The 7430-nt window shown below is 36.7% G+C and overlaps 1 protein-coding gene across 1 annotated transcript in view; it reads left to right on the forward strand.

Moving 5' to 3' along the window:
- ABCA13 (ATP binding cassette subfamily A member 13) overlaps positions 1 to 7430 on the forward strand; it is an 888443-nt gene that overhangs the window by 642898 nt on the left and 238115 nt on the right.

Here is a 7430-nt window from a genome sequence, read left to right on the forward strand (position 1 = left end):
AACCTTCCTTCCGAGGAGTGGCTGGTGGGTTTGAACCGCCAGCCTTCTGGTTAGCAGGCAAGTGCCTTAGGCACTATGCTACCAGAGCTCCTCCTGTGATGTTAGTAGGTTGCAAATGGTTTGCCTGCATTCTAGTTTTTCTTTTTTCCTCAGAGGAAAAAGAGCAAAAGCATAAGCATTGTTTTATTCAAACCTCATTTATATTTACTAATAAGAATCATTGCTAGTGGTGATTCCAAAATTACATATACCCAGTTTCAAGAATGTATAATTATGAGTCTTCTTATGTGCCATGTATATGTGTCTATATTTGAGCTAAAGATGTGAAAGATACTTGCTAATGTACATAGTAGAAAAGTAACTAACATAATAATTTATTGTAATTCAAAGTTAATTTTTTTTAAAAAACAAGGGATTTTTTTTTTTTCAAACCAAAGATTACAAATAAAATGAGTGTAAAACCCTGTAGGTTCTGATCTTTTACACTACTCACAGTTATTTAGAGCATCTAATTAGGAGACAAGGAGCTGGTGGTGCACTGCCTAAGGCATTTGGCTGCTAACCAAAAGATTGGCAGTTCAAACCCACCAGATGTTCTGTGGGAGGAAGATGAGGCAATCTACTTCTATAAAGATTTACAGCCTTGGAAACCCAATGGAGGTCTTGAGTTGGAATTGGCTCAATGGCAGTGGGGTAATTAGGAGATAGAATTTTCTTAAGCAAGTTTATATTATTATCAGATAAATCAATAAATCAGTTAGATAGATAGATAGATAGATAGATAGATGATAGATAGATGGTAGGTAGGTAGGTAGATAGACAGATTGACAGATAGATAAACACACTGCTTGACTCATGGATATGTCCACTGGCTAATTCTGTCACCCTGGAAAAATCAATTACTTTCTTTAATTCTCCATTTCTGCCTTGTAGAACTCCAATTATGTTGCTGTAAAGATTAAATTGGGTTGTTGTTGTTGTTGTTAAGTGCCGTCGAGTCATTTCCGACTCATAGCGACCCCACGCACAGCAGAACGAAACACTGCCCGATCCCGCACCAGCCCCACAATCCCTGCTATACTTGAGCCCATCATTGCAGCCACCGTGTCAATCCAACTAAATTGGGTATTTCGTATAAAACAAGTAGAAGGACTGGTACAGAGTTTTGATTAAATTAATTTTAGCCATTGTTATTATTACAATTATTTTAATATTTAGAAGATATTATATATTTAACTATAAAATAATGTTTAAACTAAACACATATGTCTTATTCTTAATTAGAAATTTATATATCTCTATATAACTATATCTATACATTCCCAATTCTGAGCAACTGGCTTGATCTCAGTTTGTTGGTCCAATTGGATGATAGTATCATGTGGCTATGGTGTGAATAAAATAGACTTTGCTGTAAGATTATCTTTGAAATTTAGAAAAGCAGATTTCAAAAATTGAGATGTTGTTGTTGTTAGATGCCATTGAGTTGATTCCAACTCAAAGCAACCCTATATGAAACACTGTCTGGTCCTGCACCATCCTCAGAATCCTTGCTATGCTTGAGCCCATCATTGCAGCCACTGTGTGAATCCATCTCATTGAGAGCCCTTTTTCTCTGACTCTCCACTTTACCAAGCATGATACCATTCTCCAGAGACTAGTCCCTCTGAGCACATGACCAAAGTAGGTGAGATGATGTCTGACCACTCTTGTTTCTAAATGGTATTCTGGCTGCACTTATTCCAATAGAGATATGTTCATTCTTTTGGCAGTCCATGGCATTTTCAGTATTCTTTGCCAATGCCACAATTTGAAGACATCAATTCTTCTTTGTTCTTAAAACAGATCAAATAAAGTTGTAGTGAATTCTTTTTAAAATAACATGTCTTCAGAAGCTTTTATTAACCTTTGATTGTGAATGCCTTTACAAATCTGAAGTAAACTAAGAATTCTTTGCACATGTATGACTCAAAATATTTTCAAAGGATTTCAGAAGATTTATTAATCTGTTGAAGTATATTTGTAGGCCAACAGAGGGACTGAGGGGCTCCAAAAATGTCATTCAGACTATGTGTGGATTTAGCTAATCCTGTGAAAAATCAACGGGAGGTAGATCATGATCATGGTGGAATTCAGATTTTAAAAGACAGTTGTGCCTTCATCAGAACATAGTTACATACATAACTCTGAAAATTACTATTCTTCCCTATGAGTTGTAGTCTTTGACAGAGTGGAGAACCTGTGAGACCAGTGTAGCAAACATGGTCTCTGAAGGTGCCATGGCTATCTCTGAGTGATTTTATCAGAATTGGCTCACTTCTCTGTCCACACAAGAAGTGTAGGTAATGGGAGCCCAAAAACAGTCAGAAAGACTGGAATGCCAGAATGAACTGAAACCTAACATGTTCAGACATTAAATGGAGCCATTTAACTATTTGGAACAAGAAGAAATAAGGGGTAAGATAAGGGAATCACATGCCTTATCTATGCCTTTAATCTCTTCTTGAAAGAGATTAAAAAAGAAATACTCCATAACCATTTTCCTTTTTTTTTTTTTTTTCCCCTATATCAAGGAGCTCTGATGGCTTAGTGCCTAAGGCACTTGACTGTTAACCAGAAGGCTGGTGGTTCAAATCTACCAGCCACTCCTTGGAAGAAAGACTGGGCAATCTACTTCCGTAGAGATACCTCCCCAGAAATCCAAGGAGGGGTTGCTATGAGTCGAGAACGACTCAATGACAGTGAGCCTGGTTTTTGGTTTGGTATATCAAGGAAAATTTTATATTTAAGTGGAAAAGTTAAGGAGTTAGTATCAAAAATAGGAAAACTAAAGTCTAAGAACATCAGAATGAAAAGACCTTTAGAAATTGCATGTTTTCTGCTAAAAGATTTTGAAGATGAGGTCACAGAATCATGCTTAGTGTGTTGGAAAATTTATGCAGTGTGGAGAAAAGGCCAATTGGCAAAGGGGAAAAACTTTCCACAAAGTTTAGAATACTTATGAAGAGTGTGTCAATTTCCAGTCAATTCTAGAGTGACATCATATTATAGTTTAACGAAAGCATGGAGATTATCAAAAGCCACCATATGTTGCACCAAAAATATACCAGGTAGGCAGACATGTAAGCTGAACATTTATACAAAGTATGTACACTTCTTAGAACAATCAACCATGGTGACCAAAAGAGCAGTATTTGCACAGGAAAATAGCTCAGAGGAAAGGAATGCATAGGAAAGAAGGACACAGGGAAAGAGTAATCAGAAAGAGAATGTAGGAAGACAGCTGTTACATTATGGGCACTGCAATCCTTGTCATGAAAAAAAATGTCTATGAACTGTTGTACAGAAAATGAATTTGCTCTGCAAACTTTCATTCAAATCACAAGAAAAAATAAAAAACAAACAAACAAACATGTAAACCAATTTAATTTCCTTCTTTAAAAAAAAAAAATTAAAGAAAGACTAGAGTTTCTAATATATTGATATTAGCAAAAGTTATGAATAAATATTTGAACAGGTAACTAATGAAAATGTAATTAAAAAAAAAAAAAAAGGATTTCTAGTGAGTGGAAAGGAGCTCTGGTAGCATACTGCCTAAGGCACTTGACTGCTAACCAGAAGGCTGGTGGTTCAAACCCATCAGCCACTCCTCTGAAGGAAGGTTGGGCAATCTACTTCCGTAGTGATACTGCCTCCGAAACCCAAGGAGGGGTCACTATGAGTCGAGTCCGACTGGTCGGCACATAACAACAACCACAACAGTGAGTGGAAAAGCACACTCAAACATGTTTCATTTATATACCAATGGGAACTCTCTGGTAGTATCATTTAAGATAAGGTCTTAGTCTTTGATGATTTTTCTTTTTTTTTTTTTTTTTCTTAAATAATGCTTTGATCTAATAAGTAAATATTTAAATAGCATAACCAGTATGGAATCCATACTTAATTAGTAACAAAATACAGATTCTCAACTATCTTAAATGGAGCAGAGACCAGAGTCCAGGCATTAATTGGTCCCTCCGGCACAAATTGGGAACATCCAAGCTTGATATCAGGCTAGTGAGGCCACTATATTCTTAGATTGTATTAATGGATACAGAGATACTGATCAAAAGGTGGTGGTGGTGATCGTGCTGTGCTTTGCACTAGGCAGATCACATCAGATGCTTCATGAGAGCTGCTACTGAAACTCCCCTGACCCCACATCCCAACATTTAACATAGTTGGTTGAGTATCATGTCATACAAAGAGCAATGAAAAGACTTGGCTATGTTTGGTCTTTTATAGTGGAGCCATTTGGGGACCACAGCTATTTAAAGGACTGTCACAAAGAAAAGAAAAGCAAGTTGTCACCAATTGTTACAGAATATAGAGTATGAATCAATAGTTTCAATTCAAAAAGCTTTTTGGTTCACTCAAAGGATGAAATTTACAGCAATTAGAGCCTAAAAACTTGCTCTCAATTTGCTACTAATGCTTATATTTCTGTTTTAAAAATAATTTCAATACTATTATTTCATTTCCTTCTCAAAGCAGCCATGTGATTAGCACTTGATTTACACTCACAAAGGGACAGTGAGAGAGTGAGAGTATGGTGTGAGTGAACATGTGGGGGATTTAATTTCTTTTCCTAGTGTTCTATTTTAGACCTAGTACCAAAAACCATCAAAAAGATTGAATTGTGTTCCCACATATATATGTTGTCTATGCTGTAGCTAGGAGCTCTGGTAACAACAACAACGTGCTGTGGCTATAATTGTGTTAAGGAATGGGTAGTCTTTGTTACGGTAATGAGACAGGATAAGTGTAGGGTATGTTTTAAGTCAATCTCTTTCGAGATATAAAAGAGATTAAACAAGTAAGCAAAAGTGAAAGAGATGAGGAAGAGAGATGCCAAACCACATGATCACCCAGGAGCAGAAGCTCAAAAGAGAACAGGACTTTCCTCCAGAGCCAATAGAGGGAGGAAGCCTTTCTGTAGGATCAGAACCCTGAATTCAGACTGTTGTTGTTGTTACGTGCCATCGAGTCAGACCCGACTCATATCAACCCCTCCTTGGATTTCCAAGGCAGTATCACTATGGAAGTAGATTGCCCCATCTTCCTTCCGAGGAGTGGCTGGTGGGTTTGAACCGCCAGCCTTCTGATTAGCAGTCAAGTGCCTTAGGCACTATGCTACCAGAGCTCCCAAATTCAGACTACTACCCTCCTAAACTGTGAGAAAATAACTTTGTGTTTGTTAAAGCCACCCACTTGTGATATTTCTGTTATAGCTACACTAGATAACTAAGGTACATAACTTGCTGGTAATTGTTTTAATTATTGCTCTTTTAGAGCAATTGCTTTAAAGTTTTCATGTCTGTCTTATGAGCTCTAAAATCATTTTCTTTATGTTCAAATTATGAGGCAGATTGCTATTGAGTAAAATTTCTAAAAACTGTAAGATTTCTGTATAATATCATAATATATATATATAGTGAAACTTGTGAGAGTCAGAGCTTGACAAGACAGTCTTCTTTTTCCAGGTCTCAAAACTTTTCTATTCATTTTAGTGGAAAATATTTGAATTTTCCTTCTCTGACAGGTTTCTGCCTTACACAGTTTCTGGCTTTCACAGGTTTCCCTGTATTACATTTTATGAAGTGTGAGAATTTATCTGTTTGATCCAGGGACACAATGCAATGTCATAGAACTCATATGCAAAAGAAATAAACTAAAAAATAGCTAAAGCTTACCATTTCTTATCATTTTAAAATCACATGATTTTCAGAACTAAATAGCATATTAGGAAAATCTCAAACATTTAGAAGATATTCAGGGATCATGGGTCAAATAAATAAATCATTATAAGAGCAGTGAAAAGTTTATCATGAGTGTTCAGAGAACTTGTGAGGACTCTGTATATCTGGGAGTCTTATAAGAAAAGTCATTATTTAAAATCAGTGACTTCTACACTAGTATTTTGTATCATAATTCAAAGTGCCTGTTTCACTTAATGGGGAACAGGGTACAATGACAGAAACTGAAGGAAGTTGATCATGAATGAAACCTCGCTCTAAGATTAAGGAGAAAGAAAGAAGCTAGATGGGTGATTTCTTTAGATTTTTTTTTTTTTCCCAAGTGTATTTTCCTTTTATCTTTTTCTTTTTTTTTTTAAACATTTTATTGTGGTTTGAGTGAAAGTTTACATGGCAAATTAGTTTTCCATTCAACAATATATACACATTTTGTTTCATGATATTAGTTGCAATTCTCTCAATGTAACAGCACTCTTCCCACTTGCTCCCTGGGTTCCCCATTTCCATTAATCCTTATTTCCTGTTCCTTCCTACCTTCCAAACTTTGTTTTTGAACAGATGATTTTGGTCTCATATGGTTGATTTTTTCTGATTAGTATGATCATCATGGTTGCTACTGCTCACTTCATAGACTTACCTATTTGACTGAAAGGTGGTGGTTACTAGGGATGGAAGGGGAAGGGAGGGAAAATCACTAACTAGAGAGCAGATATTTATTAACTAGGGTGAAGGGAAAGGCAATATACAAAATGGGAGAGATCAGTACAACATGACCAAGGTAAAGGAAGACACTGGGGGATTCACAAGAGTAAAAGGCAACAATGACATATACTGTTACATACACACTCCTGCAGTAACAGTAATAAAGAACCATAACCTATAAATGAATACATAGCTAGATATGAATGCTGAACAAGTGTGGGATGGCAAATGGGAGTACACCCATGAGTACATATGGGTTTGGCAGAGGATATTTCTATGTATATATTTGTATGCTGCAAATAAATGCATGTATATTGTAGAGTATACAGGGGGAAAATTATGAAAACATGTTAGCCATAACCAAACACTTTGAGAGACTGAGTCACTGGGTTTGCGGTTTAGGGCCATAGTCTTGGGGGACATCTAGGTCAGTTGGCATAACATAGTACACAAGGACAATGTTCTATATCCTACTATGTTGAGTAGTGACTGAGATCTTAAAAGTTTGCAAGCAGCCATCTGAAATGTAAACATTGGTCTTTCCTCATCTGGAGCAAAGAAAAATGAAGAAAATCAAAGACTTATGGAAACAATTTGTCCAAATGACTAACAGTCTACTCGAATCACAGCGTCCATTAACCTGAGACCAAAATAACTAGATGGAGCTTGGGTATCACTTATGACCACTCTGATGGGGATCACAATAGAAAGTCCCAGACAGAGTAGGCTAAAAACATAGAACAATACTGAAAATCATAAAAAAGAGCTTATTGTTGTTATGTGCTATCTCGTCAGCCCCGACTCATAGTGACTCTTCCTTGGATTTCCGAGGCAGTATCACTATGGAAGTAGATTGCCCAACCTTCCTTCCGAGGAGTGGCTGGTGGGTTTGAAACACCAGCCTTCTGGTTAGCAGTCAAGTGCCTTAGG

Source organism: Orycteropus afer, unplaced genomic scaffold, assembly GCF_000298275.1.
Source record: "Orycteropus afer afer isolate SDZICR_OR568_19922 unplaced genomic scaffold, OryAfe1.0 scaffold00121, whole genome shotgun sequence".
Lineage (NCBI taxonomy): Eukaryota > Metazoa > Chordata > Mammalia > Tubulidentata > Orycteropodidae > Orycteropus > Orycteropus afer.